Raw genomic sequence first — 10040 nt, forward strand, 5'->3', positions numbered from 1 at the left:
AAACCTATGGCTCCCGGGTCTATTGTCCATCATATAAGTTTCCAATTTATTTACTTTGCAATCTTTACTTTCAATCTATATCATAAAAATACCAAAAATATTTATCTTATCATTATTATCTCTATCAGATCTCACTCTCGTAAGTGACCGTGAAGGGATTGACAACCCCTTTATCGCGTTGGTTGCAAGGTTCTTATTTGTTTGTGTAGGTACGAGGGACTTGCATGTGGCCTCCTACTAGATTGGTACCTTGGTTCTCAAAAACTGAGGGAAATACTTATGCTACTTTGGTGCATCACCCTTTCCTCTTCAAGGGAAAACCAACGCAGTGCTCAAGAGGTAGCAAGAAGGATTTCTGGTGCTGTTGCCGGGGAGTCTTCACACAAGTTAATACATACCAAGTACCCATCACAAACTCTTATCCCTCGCATTACATTATTTGCCATTTGCCTCTCGTTTTCCTCTCCCCCACTTCACCCTTGCGATTTTATTCGCCCTCTTTTTCCGTCCCCCTTCTCTTTTCTAGTTTGCCTCTTTTGCTTGTCTCTTATTTGCGTGTGTGTTGGATTGCTTGCTCGTGACGATGTATCAAGATATACTAAATTGTGTGACTTTTCCAATACCGGTAATAATGATTTTATTAGCACTTCGATTGCTCCTCTTACCGATGTCGAATCTTGTGAAATTAATGCTGCCTTGCTGAATCTTGTCATGAAATATCCGTTTTCTGGCCTTCCTAGTGAAGATGCCGCTACCCATCTAAACAACTTTGTTGATTTGTGTGATATGGAAAAGAAGAAAGATGTGGATAATGATATTGTTAAACTGAAGCTATTCTCGTTTTCCCTTAGAGATCGTGCTAAAACTTGGTTTTTGTCTTTGCCTAAAAATAGTATTGATTCATGGAATAAGTGCAAAGATGCTTTTATCTCTAAGTATTTTCCTCGCGCTAAGATCATCACTCTTAGAAACGATATTATGAATTTTAAGCAAATTGATCATGAACATGTCTCACAAGCTTGGGAGAGAATGAAATTAATGATACGTAATTTCCCTACACATGGTTTGAATCTTTGGATGATTATACAAATTTTTTATGCCGGATTGAACTTTGCTTCTAGAAATCTTTTAGATTCGGCCGCGGGAGGCACTTTTATGGAAATCACTTTAGGAGAAGCTACTAAACTCCTAGATAATATTATGGTTAATTATTCTCAACGGCATACTGAAAGATCTACTAATATAAAGGTGCATGCTATAGAAGAAATCAATGTTTTGAGTGGAAAGATGGATGAACTTATGAAATTCTTTGCTAATAAAAGTGTTTCTTCTGATCCTAATGATATGCCTTTGTCTACTTTGATTGAGAATAATAATAAATCTATGGATGTGAATTTTTCTGGTAGGAACAATTTTAGTAATAACGCGTATAGAGGTAATTTCAATCCTAGGCCGTTTCCTAGTAATTCCTCTAATAATTATGGTAATTCCTACAAAAATTCTTATGGAAATTATAATAAGATGCCCTCTGATTTTGAATCTAATATTAAAGAATTTATTAGTTCACAAAAGTGTTTCAATGCTTTGATTGAAGAAAAATTGTCTAAGATTGATGAGTTGGCTAGGAACGTGGATAGAATTTCTCTTGATGTTGATTCTTTGAAACTTAGATATATTCCACCTAAGCATGATATCAATGAGTCTCTCAAAGCTATGATAATTTCCATTGATGACTGCAAATAAAGAACCGCTAGGATGCGTGCTAAAAAAGATTGCTTCATAAAAGTGTGTTCTTCTAGTTTCCATGATAATAAAGATGAAGATCTAAAAGTTATTGTTGTGTCCCCTATTAAATCTTTGTTTTGCAATATGAATCTTGATAATGATGCACTACAAGAAATATTTCAACTTGTGACCTTCACTATTGGCTGCTGAAAGGTCATAGTTTTTCATTTGCGACCTTTTTGTGACCAAAAACAGAAGGTCAAAAGCTGGCGGTCGCAAACTGAAATTAGCGACCTTCCATGTGAGAAGGTCGTAGACGTTTACGACCAAAACACAAGGTCGTTGAACCCATGACCTTTTGTTTTGGTCACTGGCTGTCTGCCCAGGCCACGTCGGATCCGACGTGTCAATCTAATGTGGCAAAATTGCGACCAATTGAAAAGGTCACTGACAAGATTCAGCCCGGTCTGATTAGGTGTTTTACATGGGCCGAGCCCAACAATTCAGCCTATTTGTGTTTTTTGTCTTTTTTTTATCAGGTTCATGGGCCAAGCCCAATATTGCAGCCTTTTTTATTGTTAGTCCGTGGCCTTCTTACCATCAATTGATTTTCTATTTTTATATCATTATATTTTAGAGCTGGTCCCACTAATCAGATGGGTCCCACTACTCATAATGCCATACACTGGTCCCACATGTCAAAAATTTCAAAATTGATCAGATTATATCCATAAGTGAGACATGAATTGGTCCACCTGGTCAAGTTTCCATTTCACATCTTTTTAACATACATAATAGCTATTTCAAATTCATCAAATAACACTACAGTAGCCTTTTACAAACCGTTACAAAATTACAATTTATAGTCTACTACAGAACCAAAAAACTCTTCCTAAGTAGGGCTTCGCTGCTTCGCACTTGGCTTCACGGCTTCACACTCAAAAAGATTAGGCCTGGAGCTCCTGTAAAAGGGTGAACATAAAGGAAAAAAATTAGGCCAGAAGCTCCTGAAAAAGAGTGAACATAAAAAGCTACCAGCTTAAATAAAGAAAAACAAGTAAGAAAAGCACATACATGTTGTCCCTGGAAGGCGAACGCATAGAACATCAAGAACAACAGGAAAATTTCACAAGAACAGAGCATAGAAGCAGATTAATTATATGGAACCAGAAACTGAATCATTGCAGATCAGATTACACAGGAACAGAATGTAGAAGCATATTATATTGAAGCAAAAACCAAATCATTACGAAGCAGATAATAATACATTAAGAGAAAGAAGCAACTATATAGGCCAAAACTGGACAAACCACAAACAACAGCACAACAGCAGAAGTAGCCCTATTTGCATCATGTGGAACAACACAAGCAGCCATATATGCATCGCAAAGAAAGAACACTCGACATCCAACATCTGAAGACATGCATTGCAATGATTTCTAAGAACATCTAGCACACTAGTTTCTTCAAAGAGCATAAGCAAACATGATACAATATCATTTGCATCTCATCAACCAAATTATTCAAGCAGCACAACATGCACATGAACAAAGACAGGTTCTGGGTCCTGTTTGATTCACCTAGTTGATGAGGGCGGCAGAGCGGGAGACAAGCTCAATGTCGTTCCCATCGAGGATGATCTTATCCTTGACCTTCTCGGACTGCAGCTCCGCCAGATGCAGCAGCAACACCAATAAGGACCTGCGTGATATTTCATATCATCATTACAGAAGAAAAAAATTAAGACACAAGCAATCATAATTTCTAACAACAATAATCATCATCAGTTAAGCACATAGTGAGCGAGAACAAACAATGAATCTTGCATCCATAGTATCTCCTATCAATTTCAATAGTGCAAAATCTGCACACTTCAACATAAGCTCATAAGTTAAGCACTTGAGCCAAAAAAAGAAACACCATCAGACCAAAATACTAAAAAAAACACGTTTAATCAGCTAAGCGTACAACAGATTCAGGAGAAGCACATGACACCACAACAAGCACATCAACAGGCAGCAGCTATTGGAGATGATGCTCTAAGCCGGCAACAGTGCACAAACACTGGCGGCAGCTCAGCATATATAGCAGGAGCGGTGTCTGTTGACCTACTACCGAGGAAAACACAATTATCTCGACTCCATACAAACACTATGGAAGCAGACTGCTACAAAATAGGCAGCGTGGACGCCTCTTACAAACAAAGAGAGAAGCATAACAAAAGTGCAGAACTATGTATTACTAAGTAAATGTGTAGACAATGGAGTGGAACATGCATATAAATTTCACTGGATATGATCACAGATTCATATGTGGTGTGCATATAAATTTTACAGGATAGGATCATAGAATCACAGAACCACTAGGCCTACCAATCACTTCAACCCAAACTAAAAATAGAAGAACTACATGGGAAGTTATTTATACTGTAATTTTACTAACAGGAGATCATACAGACCTACTTTAGTACTGATTTGTGTATATATAAGTCCCAAAACCGGTCCAGTTTGAGAACTTAAGATCTGAATTTGAACATTCTAAATTTCACAGTTAGTTGAGGCTAAATTTTTTAGATGTCATGTAACAATTGAGACATCAATGGGGCACAACTTAGTTAGCTACTAATGTTCAGCAAATTCAAAGATTGTATGTTCTAGCTAACAAAAATATAATACCATGCTTAGGAACTCGGAGCGAGAAAAAGTATGTGTCTCTTAAGAGCTACCACAATTGATATTGGTCAAGGATAAAAACAGGTAGATATCATATAATTCTCATCAGGATCATACATTGAATTCATTAAAGTCTATAGATTCATTTCTTAGATGTTGAATTGGGAAATCACAAGAAAAGTAGATTAACCAATGTGTCTAGATAACACAAGAAGGCAAGCACTAGTAAATCTTGAATCTCGTGCCAGTACATGTACATAACAAGTATTTGACACATTCCTGCAAGCATGCAAATACAGTAAACAACAGGATTAACCGAAAAGGTTTCCATTAGTTTTAATTAAACTGAAACCCTTCTTTAATTATAATTAAAGGAAAGGTTTCAATGTAATTTAATTAAATAAATAAATTCAGTTAATTAATTAGAGTTACTGGACTGAATTATGTTAACAAGACTATCAAGAAGAGATACTGGACTGAAACAAGCTAGCAGCATCATGACATACAGGGGATATCAGTCTTGACAACAAACCATCAAGAGCATCTCAGAGCACCACATGGACCTCACTCGGTATGACTTTGTTGCACTAAAACATTACAGATCAAGAAGAGATTCTGGAAATTTTAATTGAATTCAGTTAAATTTGTGCTACTGCTGCTATTATATGCTTTTTTATTTGAGATAACAGTACATAAATCATCAGACCAGATATTGATTATATGCTTCCAATGAATGTAAATACATATATGAAGTTTCAGTTATACTTCAAAACAAATAATTAATCTAATGAATTATACACTCAGTAACAACCAACATAAGCATAGTCAATTATGTATGAGAAACTAAAACAGTTTCTGTTGAACACGTGTGGTGGAGAAGAGGGGTCATTGATGAGAGCTCCTCTCCCGACGGCAAAATAGGGCCACCCGCTAAGCCGTATAGTTCTAATCCGGCGGCGCTTGCAGAAAGATAGAGAGAGATTGAGCGAGTCAAATAGAGAGAGGGGGCAGGTCCAATATACAAGTTATCATGGTCTATTAGCATTCGCAATAGACTAAATCAAGCACCCTGGTATGAGCAAAATGCATTACCATTTTTGTTAATAAATATGCATCATGTTCGGGTACTGGTCATGCTATTGAAGCTGATCATTGCGACTAACACCAGCACGGTGCTCACGGACATACTCCTAGTACCGACATGCACATAACACAAGACAACTACCAAGCATCCAACATGACTGTCTTATCTCCTCTAAAAGTGAAATCTTATTTTGCATCTACACTAGCCCCTAATCGTCCAACAATTTACAGTAATTTTAGGAGTATTTGCTAGGATCATGATGACAATTTTAGATTAAATTGCAGTGTGTTGTCATCCACAGTTGTATGGTTCTATCTAGGATTACATAAAAACAGAGAAAATAGGGAGCTACCCAGCATCCACAACTAGAGCTAGTAGTAGGAACACATGGTAGAGTAATTAGGCAGCCTTGAGGAACCCAAATCCATGGCTGCTAGATCGAATGAAACAAGGAGGGGAGAGGGGACGGAGGGGAGTTGGGGGCACCTTCACCTTGGGTGGCTGGACAATGACGCCGTTGATTTAGAGGTCTAGGTGGAAGAAGCCCTTGACGGCGGCGACTATGGTGGCTGGGTGCGCTCCTCCTGCTCCTCCTCCTCGAGCAGGACAAGGTCGGCGGCTACACGGTGAGGAGCAGGCTCTCCTCTCCTCTCCGGGCGTCGTCCTAGTTGCTTGCCGGTGCGGTCTACCTACAAAGACGAGACAAGAAGGGGTCAGGGGTTTGGAGTGGCTATGGTTCAGGGAGTAGGGGAGGAGGAGGGAGACTCGCCAGATCGGATGGGGATAAACTGCACAAACCCTAGCCATGGTTGCTGGCTAGGGTTTCATTGGCAAGGAGGGAGGGAGGTTGGCACGGCAGGTTGACTAAGTTACTATGGGCTCTAGCATAGTTGACTAAGTTGTGCGAACTCTTAAAGTGGTAGACTAGCAGATGTAGGGGAAGGTAGGTGTAACGGTCTACCCGTTCGTAAGGTGTGAGCGCTTCTGAAAGACTATGTCTCGGTCATCCGTTTCTCAAACATCATGTAGTGCGAGAATTCCAACGGAGGAGATCGAGTCTTGTGGGGAAAACTGCGCAAACCTCTGCAGAGTGTATAAACTAATCATGATTAGTCGTGTCCCCATTTATGGACATCTTGAGTATCTGGTACTTGGATTACTCATCATGTTACTCTAATTAATTTTGTTGCGTTTTTAATGATGATGCTTAATTGGGATTGAGAGGGTGTCTACACTCTCAATGTTTAACAACTACCATGATAGTTAAATAAAATGTATTTCTTTGTAGTAGGGAAAAATTGGCTTTACGCAAAACTGTAACCATAGAGCTTTCCACCAGCCAAATATGCATGTAGTATAGTTTATTCCTTCATTGCTCTCTATGTGTTACATTGCCAGCATATTCCATGTGCTGACCCGTTTCGGGCTGCAATGTTCTTGTTGCAGACTTTTCAGACGACAAGTAAGGATCCTTTAGGTCGTGGTTCTATACTCAGTGATGCCGTTGGAGTTGATGGACTCACTTATCTCCCAAGCCTTCCGCTGTTATCGTTGTTAGATGGCCTTAAGCCATATTTATTGTAGTAAGTTCTCTTTTGAGACACTCGGTGTAATAAGTGTGTGATTGCTACTCTGTTATAAATCCTTGTAGTGTTGTGTAGTGTCAGCATTACTGATCGAGGGATGACACCGGAGCACAGAGATTGGACCATTTGAGGTCTGGTCGCTACAAGATGGTATCAGAGCACATGCTGACTGTATGACATGACCACTAAGCTAAAGCCCTAGATCACTACTCACTCTTCTCATTCTGACTCCTCATCTTTTCTACTCTTTTAGGATGGCGGATGCAAGGAATAAGTTCACACAACCGGATGAAGATACACCCTTTGGATGTCACTTGAAGGAAGTCACTAGATACCTGAACATCGGAGTACCAAGCTTCACTGGAACCTACAACGCCACTTTGCCTGAAGAGGAGCGCTGGATGATACAAGTTCAAGTTCCAGGAAGGACGTTCATGCCAGTCACTGAGCCCAAAGAGTTTTATTTTGATGCACCAACCTGGAGTCTAGAAAAGAGCATGGCAGCTCACATCGCCATGGGACGCATTAGAGAAGTTTACCGCAATGATCTCAAGGATACTATCTACTAGATTTGTGGGCGCCGAGAAGAGCACTGGGAGATGATCAGCACCAAGAAGGATAGATCAATCACAGCTTTTATCCAGGAGTTAAATCAGCACATTCGACGTCAGGAGAACCAGATGTGCGCCGACATGATAGATCTGAAGAAGGCGAGGACAAGAATCAAGGAACTGGAGGAAGAACTCAAGGCTACACGTGAAGATTATGAGGAGGAAATTGAAGTATTAGTGGAGAAGAATGACGATCTGATCAAGAAGATCGGAATATTCATGGGAGGCCCTACACCAGTAGAAGAAGATGAAGAACCCAAGGAGATTCGCCCAGAATACTACATGATCATCGACGACACCGACTCGGATCCAGATGATAGCGATTATGACTATGTTGATGAAGCTGGAGCAGATATCATGGAGTCTGCAACCAAAGAATATTTCTAGTAGACCACCCCAACAGTAGTAGTAGTCCACCATGTAAATATAGTAGTCCGAGCACTTTTGCGATAGTTAGATCGATTGTATGCCCTTGTTTGATTGAATGAAGTGAATTGTTTGCTTTTGCCTCATGTGCATATGGGTAGTGTTTTCTCTCTAGACCCCTCTCTATTCTTAATTCTCATCTTTTCTTAACCCCTCAGATGCCTCCGAGACGTGACCCCGGATTTACCTTCCGCCGGAGCTCACTCAGTTGATCCAGCAGCAGAACACATTGATGCAGTTGCTAGTCCAGAATCAGAATCAGGGGAACAACAACAACAACCCACCACCACCACTTCCTGTTGACCACTTAGCCCATTTTCTTAGGCTGAATCTGCCTGTGTTCTCCAGTAGCACCGAGCCAATAGTAGCAGATGATTGGCTCCGCAAGACAGCAAGGGAGTTGACCACGGCAGGATGCACAGATGCGGAAAAGGTGAAGTTTGCCACACATCAGCTTGACGGACCCGCATCATCATGGTGGGAGAATTTCATAGCCACTTTCCCTATCGACACTGTCACATGGGACCAGTTTCAGCAGGCTTTCCGTACTGCCCATGTTTCAGCAGGAGCTATGGCCATGAAGAAGCGTGAGTTTCGCAACTTGCGCCAAGGAGGAGGACAGTTGGCCAGTATGTGGATGACTTTAGTAAGCTAGCACGTTATGCCCCAGATGACGTTGCTACGGATGCAGCTAAGCAGGAGAAGTTTCTGGAAGGACTAAATGATGAGTTGAGCATGCAGTTGATTGTAGCAACCTTCAACAACTACCAGGAGTTGGTAGATCGTGCTTTTATGATTGAAGGGAAGCATCAACAAATTGAGAACCGCAAGAGGAAGTATGGACAAGGGAAGTACAATTCTGGAGCACAATAGAAGCCATGTTTTACCCATAGACCGGGAGGACATTTTCAGCATACCCATGGAGGAGGTAGCTCGCACAATCATAATGGCACCAAGAATGGTAATGGGAATGGAGGAAGCAACGGCCAGAACCGTACCAACCCATCAACCCCAACCAAGAGAGGCCTGAGCCAAGTCACTTGTTTTAAGTGCCAGAAGACCGGACATTATGCCAATGAATGTCCTGAATCTCAGAATGGAAATGGCAATGGAAGCTCTGGGAAGAAGCCGAACCCTTTCAACAGGGGACAGGTGAACCACGTTAACATGGAGGAGGTTGAAGAGCAGCCGGATGCAGTAATCGGTATGTTTTTGGTTAAGTCATTTACTGCAATTGTTCTTTTTGATACTGGTGCATCGAATTCAAACATATCAAGGGGGTTCGTGGATAAGTATAACCTGCCCAACAAAGTTCTTAGAACACCTATGTTAGTAAGCTCACCAGGAGCGGAGTATATGGCTAGCCAAGGATGTTTTCAAGTTCCATTGAGTATAGGTAGGCATGTGTTTCCCTCGGATTTAATCATTTTGGAATCACAAGGTTTGGATGTAATTCTGGGTATGGATTGGCTATCAATGTATGGAGGAAACATCGATTGCGCTAGTAAGTCAATTTTGCTTACCACCCCAGAAGGAAGAAGGATCAAGTATGTATCCCGGTATGTGCCGAAGAGGACTCAAGTAAATTCCTTAACAGGAGTTGTGCAGGAGGAAGTACCAGTAGTGAAGGATTTCCCTGATGTATTTATAGAGGAGTTGCCAGGCATGCCACCGGATAGAGATATTGAGTTTTTGATTGAGCTTTTGCCAGGCACAGGACCAATATCTAAGAGACCATATAGGATGCCCGCAAAGGATTTGGAGGAGATTAAGAAGCAGATTAAAGAGTTACTGGATAAAGGTTATATTCGCCCAAGTTCTTCGCCTTGGGGATCGCCAATACTTCTAGTGGAGAAAAAGGATGGATCGTTAAGGATGGTTGTTGATTATCGAGGATTGAATGAAGTAACCATCAAGAACAAGTATCCACTACCGA

The sequence above is a fragment of the Triticum urartu genome, chromosome 5, assembly GCF_003073215.2.
Source record: "Triticum urartu cultivar G1812 chromosome 5, Tu2.1, whole genome shotgun sequence".
NCBI classification, from domain to species: Eukaryota; Viridiplantae; Streptophyta; class Magnoliopsida; order Poales; family Poaceae; genus Triticum; species Triticum urartu.